The sequence below is a fragment of the Nuphar pumila genome, chromosome 11 (genome assembly GCF_984573655.1).
Source record: "Nuphar pumila chromosome 11, dmNupPumi1.hap1.1, whole genome shotgun sequence".
Lineage (NCBI taxonomy): Eukaryota > Viridiplantae > Streptophyta > Magnoliopsida > Nymphaeales > Nymphaeaceae > Nuphar > Nuphar pumila.
This window is the reverse complement of record NC_143259.1, coordinates 92,075,390-92,087,934: the sequence shown is the minus strand read 5'-3', so window position 1 is coordinate 92,087,934 and position 12,545 is coordinate 92,075,390.

The window sequence follows — 12,545 nt, the reverse complement described above, 5'->3', positions numbered from 1 at the left end:
GGAGAGAGAAAGGAAGGAGAAAGAGCTGGAGAAAAGGAAGGAGAGAATAATGAAGGAGAAGAAGGACGAGGAAAGGAAGGAGAGAGAAAGGAAGGCGACGGTGGATCCAGTAGTGAAGGAAAGGGAAAGGCAGTTGGAGGCAGTGGACCCACTAGAAAGGACTAGGTTGGAGAGAGAATAGGAGAACAGAGTGACCAAGGTAAATAAATCTGGCATGTCTTTGAAGATTTAATAATATGTTTAGCGATTTTGGTACAACGATTACTGTGTTAGGTATTAATATCTATAGCGATTACTGCGATAGTCTGTGTGCAAACAATATTATTTATAACAGTTAGTAGAATAGTATTTATAAGTACAAATGAAACTAATTGACAATTGGTATGAATAATATGTTATTTTTTGTTACAGGGAGGTCACAGGAGAAGGAGAGCACCAGGTGAAAAGCTCGAAGGCCGGTGTCAATGGCCTGTAGTTCTGTCATGGTATGGTCAGCTGAGTGCATATCAGAAGGACCGATTACGAAATATGCACTTCGGTGCCCTTTTGGACCAGCAATATTTTGAAACTTGCTGGAATACCATGACTCACCTGGTAAATAAGTGGAATGATAAGACTAACACATTCCAGTTTGATTCTTTTGAGATGACCATGACTCTAGAAGATGTGGCGAGGATCACTGGCCTTAAGTGCGATGGCAGTGTTGTCCTATTACGGCATTCAAACTATAACGCAAGGGAAGAATGCACGGCTCTTTTGGGAATGTCGACGAACGAATGTAGTCAATGTATTTCTGGTGGAATAAAGTCCACATCAATGAAAGTGTCATTTATCCGTAATAAATGGGAAGGTCGCTCCGCTACTTGTGCATCTGAAACAGCTGACCAAGAGTTGCGTGACTTCCTTCTTTATTTGTTTGCTCTTACATTATTTTCTGATTGTTCTGGTTCGAGAATAAGTTCCATGTGGCTGCAGTACCTGGCAGACATAGACGAAGTCGACAACTATGCCTGGGGTGCCGCTATGCTCGCACACTTGTACAGTCAACTCTACCATGCGAGTAATGGTACGAAAACAGTTGGAGGATTTTGGTCATTTGTTTAGGTATTTGTTGATTGCATAGTTAGTAATTGTAGGCTAATTTCATTGAAGGTTGTAGTGTTACTAATAATATTGTTTTTGTTAGGCTTGGGCGTGGGAACATATTATCCCATTGTGTCCACGTGCTGCCACTGCGAGTTGTGGTTTTCCAAAGATCAGTTGGTGGGCTAGAATAAACGTCACAGTGCATAATGTTAAGTCCATTTTAGATGGGTTGCAATTGAATGAGGTAGACATTCTAAAATTGTGTACTTATCATTGAGTATTATAAATCGTTGTAATGTTTAGCTTTCTTAAGTAATCATCGTTGCATGAATGTTTTCCGTAGTACATATTGTTGTCGCCATATCATGCTTAAGTAAATTATAATATATTTGTCACTCGTTATTGAAAAGAATTAGCAATATACAGGTTTTGTGGAGACCTTATGGAGATGGGGAGGCCGATGACCAAGACGTTGTTGCAGAGGCTGCTAGATTGTCTGACCGCGATTTGTGGCTGTTTTGCAATTATGAAGCCGAGTTGCAGCATGATAGTCGAGTTCTCCTACAATCTGGCTTAGGGCAGTACATACCAAATATGCCTTTGGAAGTGAGAAGGAAGTTGAATAGTGGTGGGTGCAGGAACGTGGATTGGCGCGAACTCTACAGGGATGAATTATTCATTTGGAACTCGGGTGGTGTCCCTGCCGTATCGTATGATTCTAACGGACGACAATTTGATCCCTTCTATTTCGAACGCTATTGGGAACCAATGCGCCGAAATCTGCCCATTGATAAAATTGGGAACCCATGCATCCCAACTGCCCCCTCTCATGTTCCAGCCCAACCTCTACAACGAAAATGTCGTCTCTCTTCTGTTACAACAACGATGCCCTCACCAACAAATGACGATGAGGAGCGAACAATTGCTACAAAAAAGCACATTGTCTCTGCCTCAAGGTTCGATCTTATGGAGAGGGAGAATAAGAAATTAAGGACAGAAGTTAGCAATATGGGGATACAATTGAACTCAGTTGTGGAGATGATGACCAACTTTTTTAGTATGATGCATGCAACCCAGAGGCCACCCAGGATAGAGGGTCCACCAATAAAAACAGAGAGACAAGTGTATGATATTTCATCTGATTCGTCAAGTGCCTAGTAATAAACCGTGGGCATTCTTTTTTATCACGATAGCTATTTGTTGTAATTGTATAATTAATTGTCGTAACTTGACATTCTTTTATTGTTTAATTCTTTATTATTACATGTAACAGACACGTTTCGTCTGTGGCTGTCGTAAATAAATAAATTTTAATCGAAGATAGATGTCTGTCCGACGAAATCGCGTCGCATTGAATTGAATAAGGTCGCCATCGTTATGATAGAGCATTTCTGCCCAACAATCGCTGTATTTGTCTGAAAAAAAATTTAACGAGTTCTTACGTTGTAATTGACATTAGTGAATAGCGATCAGAGAAGATCGATGCGACGAAATCTCTACTGATGATCATAAGTAAGTTGTAAGTAGATTGCAATCGCGCAATAGTATGCCAGCCAAACAAAATCGCTACGATATTGTTCTTTGCCAGAAGTCGCTCATTTGCGAGGATTTCAATTAATGAGGTCAACGACGCAAACGGCAATGGCTTGTCCCTTTGTAAACGTTGTAAGTCAACAAGGATTTGCGGTGTTAAATGATACTATTATAAAGCCACAATGAACGTTTTAAAAAAACGTACAACGGCTACGATATTTGGCATGAATATATCGTTGTATCCATGTTTGATAATCAATTGAGTAATCGTCAAAGATTATTCATACCTGGAAAACGGGTTTGTTCGGGTCGGGTCAATCTCCCATTGAACCATTGCTATAATATGAAGTCGAAACAACGGTTTTTTAATTATTTAAAACCCAATCATTTAAGTTGGGGGTTGTCTTCGATAAATTTTGGATTTGTCGTACATTATTCATTGATCATGTTGGTTGAGCAGTAGAACTTTTTGGTCATAAATAGTCGCACAAGTACTCAACGGTGTGATTATCTTCAACTTCGTGAATCAGCAACAATCAAATCGACGGTTCCTTCATAAACCTGGAATCCACCCCCCCCCCCCCCCCCCGAACATAGAAAATTGTGATTGGTGAGGCAGACGAAGACAACTACACGACAAACAATGGTGAGTCATGCGTATATTGCGTAAATTGTGGTTTGTGTTGTGTACTATGTAATGTAATTTCCATATCGTTCATTGCAATGTCCTTATTCATTTCAGTAGTACATCCACCGACGAAGTTGGGCGAAAACTTAGTCAATCACTCGCGGAGGACATCAAACGAATGCGCAAAGAATTCTCAGAATGCAACATGATCAGTAATTTTGTACGTATGAAACTTGTAGGAGTTGTCTATATACTTAAGCCATGTGTACATGCGTTAACAACACCATATTTGCTTCAAACAGACTATATCCGATTTCGTCAGTTATATTAAAAGCAACACACCAAGCCAGACTATAAGCATCGTCAGCCCGTATTTCATGGTATATCGGTTCTATTTTACATTGCTTTTGGTTATTGATTAAGTCCGATTGATTCGTATGTTAACCTTGTTGTTAGCAATGTTTCGGTATGCAGACGATCTTACGCCGTTTGCCATATTCCAGTGGATTTAAAGACGACCTACCTTATTGGGTTAACGGTAATCATTGCATAGACCTTTTGTCAAGTGAAAAGGTAAGCAAACAAACCTAGAATGCAAGGTTATAGCATGACAGTGCTAACATCATTTTTTCGATCCATTTGCAGATATTGATTTCTACACTCTGGCAATCAGAAAAGCATTGGGTCTTATACGTGATGAATTTACACGAAAACAACTCTGGTGTTACAATTCTTTGGAAGTTGACAGTGGTTTACGGCTAGACATTTCCCATCTCGTAAGATTCCATCTTTATGAGTACCGTGTCCTGTACTGGGGTCATGAATTTACTTTGTGTCGCATTATTCTTAGATCGGTTTCGTCAAAGCCATTTTGGGAGTCGATGTTAGCGAGTGGATCTATCGCACGACATACCATGCTCCATTACAAGAAAATGGCATTGATTGCGGCGTATTTGTAATGAAGTACATTGAAGTGATATTCAATGGTGCAGAACTCCGTTTCGACGCTGTATGCCATTTCTTGTCCTATGTTATTAGTAATTAAATGCATGTCTATTGGTTCCACATTACAATTTTTGTTTTGCAGGTTAATATACCTGGATTCCGTGAAGAACTCTGCCAAATATTGACGACCTTCCTAATTGCAGAGGCGAAATTAGGAGAGACGCCACGAGGATGTAAAAGGCAGCGACCAGCGGTGCCCAACACGCATGATTGACAGTCGCAAAAATAGATAGCGATGTATGCAATGAACGAAGCCTTGTAATGTTCGAAATGATAATAGTTAACATCGTTATGAAATGTTTGATGTGTAAACATGACGTTATTGCTGACACGCACAGAATGAAAATCGCAGAAGAGACTCGAGATGAATGCGGTGAAGCCAAAAATGTCGATTTGTTGTTCACAAATGGTGGTCTAACGTCAGCTACACTACTACTACCATGAAATGTTGTGTAATAATTTGTAAATATTTTTAATTTCAAACGACTATTTACTTTAATTATGATATTGCATACATATGAAAAAAGTCTACATCGATACAACAACCGCGTCGCTTTTGCAGGAATTGTCTTTTTGTCGGTTCCTTATTCGCGAAGCAAATTGGAACACATCCTTAACCTGTGCGATGTGTCATTCATATATTAATGAAACGTCCTATCACCCTACGTCAGTTTTCAAATTAATACACCTGTTTTAATAAACAATTAGCAAATCTCATATAAAATACCCTCCGCGTTAATGAATTTGAACAATGGCATGTCAGAGAGCTATTCTCAAAACTAATCAATGCGATGGGACCTGGTAGTTCAAATCACGGTAGCACGTAGCGGTTACTAGAAATCGCGGTTACTAGAAATCGCGGTAATCCATTTCCACACATTTCGTTCACGGGTTGCGAGCTATACAACGATTTCGGAACAGCAACAAAATATCACTAGCTGTACATTATTTTTAATTACCGAAGAAAAGCATTACATTTAGGAATCGCGGTAATCCATTTCCACACAATTAAGTGCCCGCGACTGTACCACTGGCAGTTCCACGTCAACCAACTCCACCTACGCCGACCGCTCCTCACCATGTTGCGACTGCACAACCGTAGTTGGGCGACAACGGTGATGGCGGTGCTCGTTAGGTTGTACAGAGAGCAATCAATAGGTTTCACATTACGTATTTTGTCTCCTGTTCTTTTTGAACTCAATCAAATTTCCGCATATTTCCAGGCGTAAATCCAATATATCTTCCTGCAACAAAAATATGTAATGTGAAACCAATATATAACAGGAATCCCCAATATCAGCGGATGCAAAGTTCATACAGCAATGAAAACAACTTCTTCTCCTTTGTATATTGCTTTAATGTGCTTCATTACGAATATGCCACAATCGATCCCATTAGTTTGTACAGGAGCATCGTCAGCACAGAGCAACATCCACTCAGAAATGTCGACACCCAAATAGTCCTTCAGGAATCCCGCCTGTGATAAAGGGAAAATATAGTACAGTCCGGTCCATCAGAAATAGCTACGCTTCACCTTTGGGCAGAAGCTTACCAAATGCATAACGTCACGTTCTACACCACTGTGACAGTCCAATGAGTTGTAGCACCATAGTTGTTTTTCCAGAAAATTCATCTCGTATAAGACCCAATGTTCTGGAGTTTGCCACAACATAGGAAGTAAAATCTGTGAATCAATACAATAATTTATAATTCTATAGACAGATCCTGATGGGGATGTAACGACTAAACCTTGGAGAAGAGGCTTGTTAACTTACCTTATCAAAATTCGCAAAGTCTACGATCTCTTCACCGCTGTTCCAACAAGGTAGTGCATCTGCAAATCCACTGGTGTATGGTTTTCGTCGGACGTACATCTGTTGCACGAAATAGTAAGGTTTAACCAGCAAGAAATTTGAGTAAGTCATAAAAGCAAATAAAACAATGGCAGACCACACATACCATGAAATAAGGGGTGATGATGCGTACTGTATTGCTCGTTGTGTTGCTTTGAATATAATTGACAAAATCACACATAGTCTGGTTGCAAAAATTTACAAACTTCAAAACATACAAACCGAAGACCTAGTAAATGATAGTGGTTGCGTACGTACAAAATTACTGATAGTGTTCGCGTCTGTAAATTCATCTTGCATCTGCTCGATGTCATCTAGGACCTCGTTAGGGAGTTGCCGCCCACCTTTATCTATGGATGTTGCACTGAGTGCACCATTAGCGTAGTATTCAGAATTCGCCGTTCAAATTATTTTCTACAGTAAACAACAAAAGACGAAATGCGACATGAAAAGGCAAAATTATATGTCTTAAGCGGTAAAGCTGGTACTGTGGGAGTGGTTGTCTTCTTCGTCGGCGCCGTGGCTGGTCGTATTGCTCCCATCATGCTCTCCTTTGGCGCCATGACTGGTCGTATTGCTCCAATCGTCCTCTCCTTTGGCGCCATGACTGGTCGTACTGCTCCCATCGTCCTCTTCTTCGGTGCCATGCCTGGTCGTATTGCTGCCATAGTCCTCTTCTTCGGCGCCATGCCTGGTCGTATTGCTGCCATAGTCCTCTTCGGCGCCATGCCTAGACGACGATATCGATGCCACCTTTGCAACGCAGATACGGAATCGACGTCGTCAGTCAAATATAAAGGAAACGTCCTTTAACATGCCGCCCTTTTGCAAACTAGATGATTGCGTTTTAAATAATTAATAATACGTCATTTCACAAGCTGTCGTTGCTCGATAAACGTTTGCAAATTAGATGATTGCGTTTTAAATAATAAAAAAATCGTCTTTCGCCATGCCGCCCTTTTTCGAAAAAAACCCGCTAATTAGATGATTGCGTTTTAAATAATTAAAAACCATCATTTCGAATACCGCCATTTATCGAAGACAACCCGCAACTTAAATGATTGGGTTTTAAATAATTAAAAAACCGTCGTTTCGACTTCATATTATAGCAATGGTTCAATGGGAGATTGACCCGACCCGAACAAACCCGTTTTCTAGGTATGAATAATCTTTGACGATTACTCAATTGATTATCAAACATGGATACAACGATATATTCATGCCAAATATCGTAGCCGTAGTCGGTTTTTTAAAAACATTCATTGTGGCTTTATAATAGTATCATTTAACACAACAAATCCTTGTTGACTTACAATGTTTACAAAGGGACAAGTCATTGCCGTTTGCGTCGTTGACCTCATGAATTGAAATCCTCGCAAATGAGCGACTTCTGGTAGAGAACAATATGGTAGCGATTTTGGTTGGCCGGCATACTATTGCGCGATTGCAATCTACTTACAGTTTACTTTTGATCATCAGTAGCGATTTCGTTGCATCGATCTTCTCTGATGGCGGTAGCTTTTCTACTTACGCTATTCACTAATGTCAATTACAACGTCAGAACTCGTTAAATTATTGTTCACGGCCCACATCGCGATAGCACGTAGCGGTGTTAGTCAACACCGAGTTGCGGTGTTAAACGATACTAGTATAAAGCGATAATCAACGTTTGTTGATAAAAACTAGAGGGATCTGAACGAACCCACATTAATAACTCCAAAGCGATTATGACAAATTATGGAGTACCCCTCACACTTGCACATCCACTGTTAAAGTGAACAAAGCTCACTCTGTAATAGACGAAGAGGTTTACTTACCAATTAAGAAATGAAGTGAGGAAGAGAAACAACACATTGATTAGCCTTTTATTTACAACATATGGCTAAAAGTTTTCACAAGATAACAATTCCAGGTGTTGGGAAAACGAAAGAATTGTTGCTGAAGAAGTTGAATCGACGCCTTTTATTTACAATCATAGCTTTACCAACTAACGTTGGTAAATTGACCAAATTTCAACATTGTCGGATTTGTTACGAGTTTATAGTGATCTGTCATCGACCACCTGCGGCCCGTGCTTGTATTTTTGCTTTAATCGCTAAATAGCAAATTTTTTGCTTTAATCGCTAAATAGCGATTTCTGGATTCTGCTGGTTCATGACATAACTTAATGGCGATTTTTTGGTTATCGTCGAATAACGATATTTGGCACCGCAGCATAATTATTTGGGGGTATTGTTCGACTGTCACTCTAAGCGTTATCTGAGGGGTTGTTCAAGTAAGCTTTTTTGGGGCATTGATCATGGTTGCGTTTCATTTCATGATCTAAGTAAGAATTCATTTGCGTGGTGATAGCAAACTCAGATCATAAAATGAATCGCAACCTTGATCAATGCCCCATAAAAACTTACTTGAACAACCTTTCTCAGCCCGCTTAGATTGACATTCGAACAATACCCACACATCACTATGCTGCGATGACACAGATCCCTATTTAACGATAACCACAAATCGAAAAAACACAAACACTGACCACAAGTCGTCGATGATAAATCACTATAAACTCGTAACAAATCCGACAATGTTGCAATCGGGTTATGCAAAGAGGCATGACAACTAAACTAATAGCCCACACGAGATTCCTGCGTCCCATACCCATCTGCCGAATGCATCAGAGACTGTCATGATAGAGAAAATATAAGACAGTGCATTAAGTTTCACAAGAAATGCATACCTCCTCACCACATTGATTACATACCAATAGACTTGTAAAACTGAAGCGATCCTTTCCGGAAATATGGTCGGGAAGAATGGAGGTTTCAACGTTTGCTGGTACTTCTGTAGGGTATTGCTGCATGTTGGACATTACACGAGTTAGAAATTGACAAGCTTCACGTAATGGGAAGCAATATAATGTCAAAAATACCTGTTCATTTGAAGGGCTTTGTTGTTTTTTATTACTGGTTGGTTGTTTCTTAGTCCTTTTCTTGCCAACCAATTCCAGTGCACCCTTTGACCTCCGACGACTGCGATCAGAGGCAGGTTTTCTTTTGATACCCTTCGCTTCATGAATATGTCCATCATAATCAACAACGTTCACTACTGACTTGTTGAAGATAATGTTTACGCTTCGACGCAACTTCTTTGGAGTGTCAAGCAAAATATGATTTTCACCTGCGGTGTTCAATCCCATTATCTTCTGCTGGTATTCATTCGCTGCAACGGACTTAAGGTGATTTGACTCCACGTTTTCAAGTAACTCCATTGCAGCTTTTCTCACAGATACATAGCATTCTTCACTTCTCGATGCCAAATCAGCAACATGCATGAATGACCTACATAGTTGTTGGTAACGAGAAGCTATGTGGTGCTTCTAGTCAACACTAGATTTACTCGCATTGTCCATAACAAGCATTTCAATCTTTGCGCGTCTCTTCCATCTTCGCATTAGGTAAGACTCAAGTATTTCTTGTATCTTCTCTTGATTGAGTGCCTTTAATGCATGACAGCATAGAATACCTTTGAATTCATACATTTTGCACGAACATTCTACCCTTTCGTTGTCAACATTGTACGTGACATGTGCTTCTTGCCTTTCCTGATGCTTTTCGCCCAGACAAAAAATATGGTATTTGTGCATATTCTCGGTTTGCACGAGTCCTTCTATTTTGCAATTCATGACATGCAACACCTCTTTCTTGATCCATTCAAATACAGTTAGTGTATACAGAGCTGCAGGTCGCATCAATATTTGCATGCCAAAAGTTAGAGGTCGTGTATTGAAGCATTTCACGTCTTGTTCAAGCTCATTCTGTCTTAGACCGTCTACAAATAATTCATATTGTTCCATGAAATGAAATAGTGTTACACATGAATAAAGGGTTTTCTTCAGGGTGGCATGCATAGATTCGGCTCTTTATGTGCTTATCATAACTGCACAAAAGTATTGTCTTCCATATGCCAATGCCCACTTCTCTTTTTCTGCATATAAATTTTGTAACCACAGACAGTCAGTAAGGTCGTATGTCTTAATCATTTTGTCCCAATCTGACTTAAAAGTGACCTCGTCAACGCTATGAAGTACACACCTTGTAAACGTTTTGTCAAACCCTGTATTCTGATTAAATATGTGTCCTATGTTCTTTGCTGTATTTTAAAAGATATGCTACAAACATAGGCGATGATGTGCATCTGGCCACACATGAAGCACTGCAGCCGCAATTGTGTAATCACCATCTGTAAGTACAGTTTCAGGATGTTTCCCGTTCATTGCTTGTGTAAATACTCTGAACAACAACTCAAAGCTTTCCTTGGTCTAGTCATACACAAAAACACCGCCTAATATACAACTCTGTGAGTGATGGTTCACTCCCACAAACTGCGCAAATGGCCAATGTTCAGTATTAATCTTTACTGTGGTATCAAACACAAGCACATCATTGAAGCATTCATAATCTACTCTAGACTTTGAATCTGCCCAAAACATATTCACAGCATATCCATCTTCGTCCACTTGCATTGCACTAAAGAAACCATGTTCATTGCTTGATTTATTCTGTAAGTAACGAACCAAAGAACATATTTCTCCGTTCTTCATGTTATCTGTTCTCTTCCTTCTCAAGTGGTTTCTTAGATCCAAAGGTGTGAATGGCACATTTTCGCGACCACCATCTATGCGGGTAAACAAATTGTATGTCTTCCTTGGTGCAATGCCAGCGCTATCAGCTATTTCAGCCATTGCAGCATGCGCTACAGTTACTTTACGATGTGACCTTAGCATAAGAGTCATAAATGATGCCGATAAATCATGATTATGATCACTGATTAAAGTACACACGACAAATTTCTCATTCGGATGTCTTCTCAAAACCAATCTTGCATGACATCCACATCTTGATTCTGGCATGCTCCTTGTTGGATTTCCCATTGATTTCTTCCAACCTTGCTTGGAACAGACATATGTCTTTCTAACCAAGACACCCTGTGCATTTTTTGACCAAGAAAACCTTCTCACACTGAAGCCAACTTTTAAGGCATACTCATTGTAAAATTTATATGCATCTTCCTCATTATTAAACTGCATTCCTTCTACAGGAACATAGTCAAGTGTAATTCCATGTACATTCCCAGTTCCTCCGATTTTATTAAGTGTAATGACATCAAAATCTACCTCATTACTGAATTGCATTTCTTCTCCTGGAACATTCAAGTCAAGTGTACTTCCGTGTACATTCCCGGTGCCTACACCTTTATTATGTGCACTGTCATGGTAGTCTACCTCATCATTGAATTGCATTTCTTCCACTGGAACATTCAAGTCAAGAGTGGGTCTAATGCCTGCACCCTTCTTTTCATGTGCATCGTTAGTGCAGATGTTCAATTCTTCAGTTGCGTCATAAGTATAGATATTCAATTCTCCAGATCTTTCGATTGATTGAGCTACATTGTCTTTATTACAACCTGATGATAAGCTCAACAATGTTTTAAGCAATATATCAATTTCTGTTTGTAGCTTTTTACCCTTATAAATCGATATTAACTAACAAAAATGTATCTCACAAAACTGAGAGTCTGTTACTAATACAGCGATTTGAGATACAATGCATATGATGAGTTAATGTAGGATACCTGATGGGGTAGAGGCCCTTCCTAGCATTTGTAAACAAGCATTCTTGTCAACGGGTCCCAGCGTCTTACAAATATCGATAAGTTTCCAACCATCGTAAGGACATGATCTGCCTGCAATAACCAAACAATGCCTTAATGGCACACAAGACGACATGCCTTCTTCATCAATAGCATGATGAGATGAAAAGCTACTCACGCTGCCTTAATGGCACTGGTTTGAATGTTTGTGCATCATTGCTTTCTTCCATAATGCCTAACAACAACGACAAATAAAAGAAGACAGTGGAATGTTTTGTAAGCAATATATCAATTTGCGTTAGCAAGCAACATAGGTTTACTACGATTTAATCAGGATGCATATAACAACGGATACCACTAGGGTTAAGCATGTCAAAGCAGTGATTTAATGAATGAAAGTATCAAAGCAAGTGCGGTTTGATGTTTGCTTATACTGAGCATCGACTTGTCGCTTACCATGCCAATAAAATACACATGTCCTACATGTGTGTTGACGATAACGCGAGGCTCTAAAGCGAGTTCAATAGAAGTCGCTGAGATAGCAGCGATATGCATGCGAAAATCGCCCCGCCAGGCGTGTAACGATGTGTTTCTGCATCCACACATTTTCAAAGTCTGTGTACAAATATCTTACAAATACATATTACAAAACATATAATATCTTACAAAATGATATGTATAGCAATTTGTAAGATATTGAAAATCGATACGGAAGTTCAGCATAATAACTTAAAACTCGACGATACAAAACCATACTATCTAAAAGGTCCATAAATATATCGCACAATAAATTACAA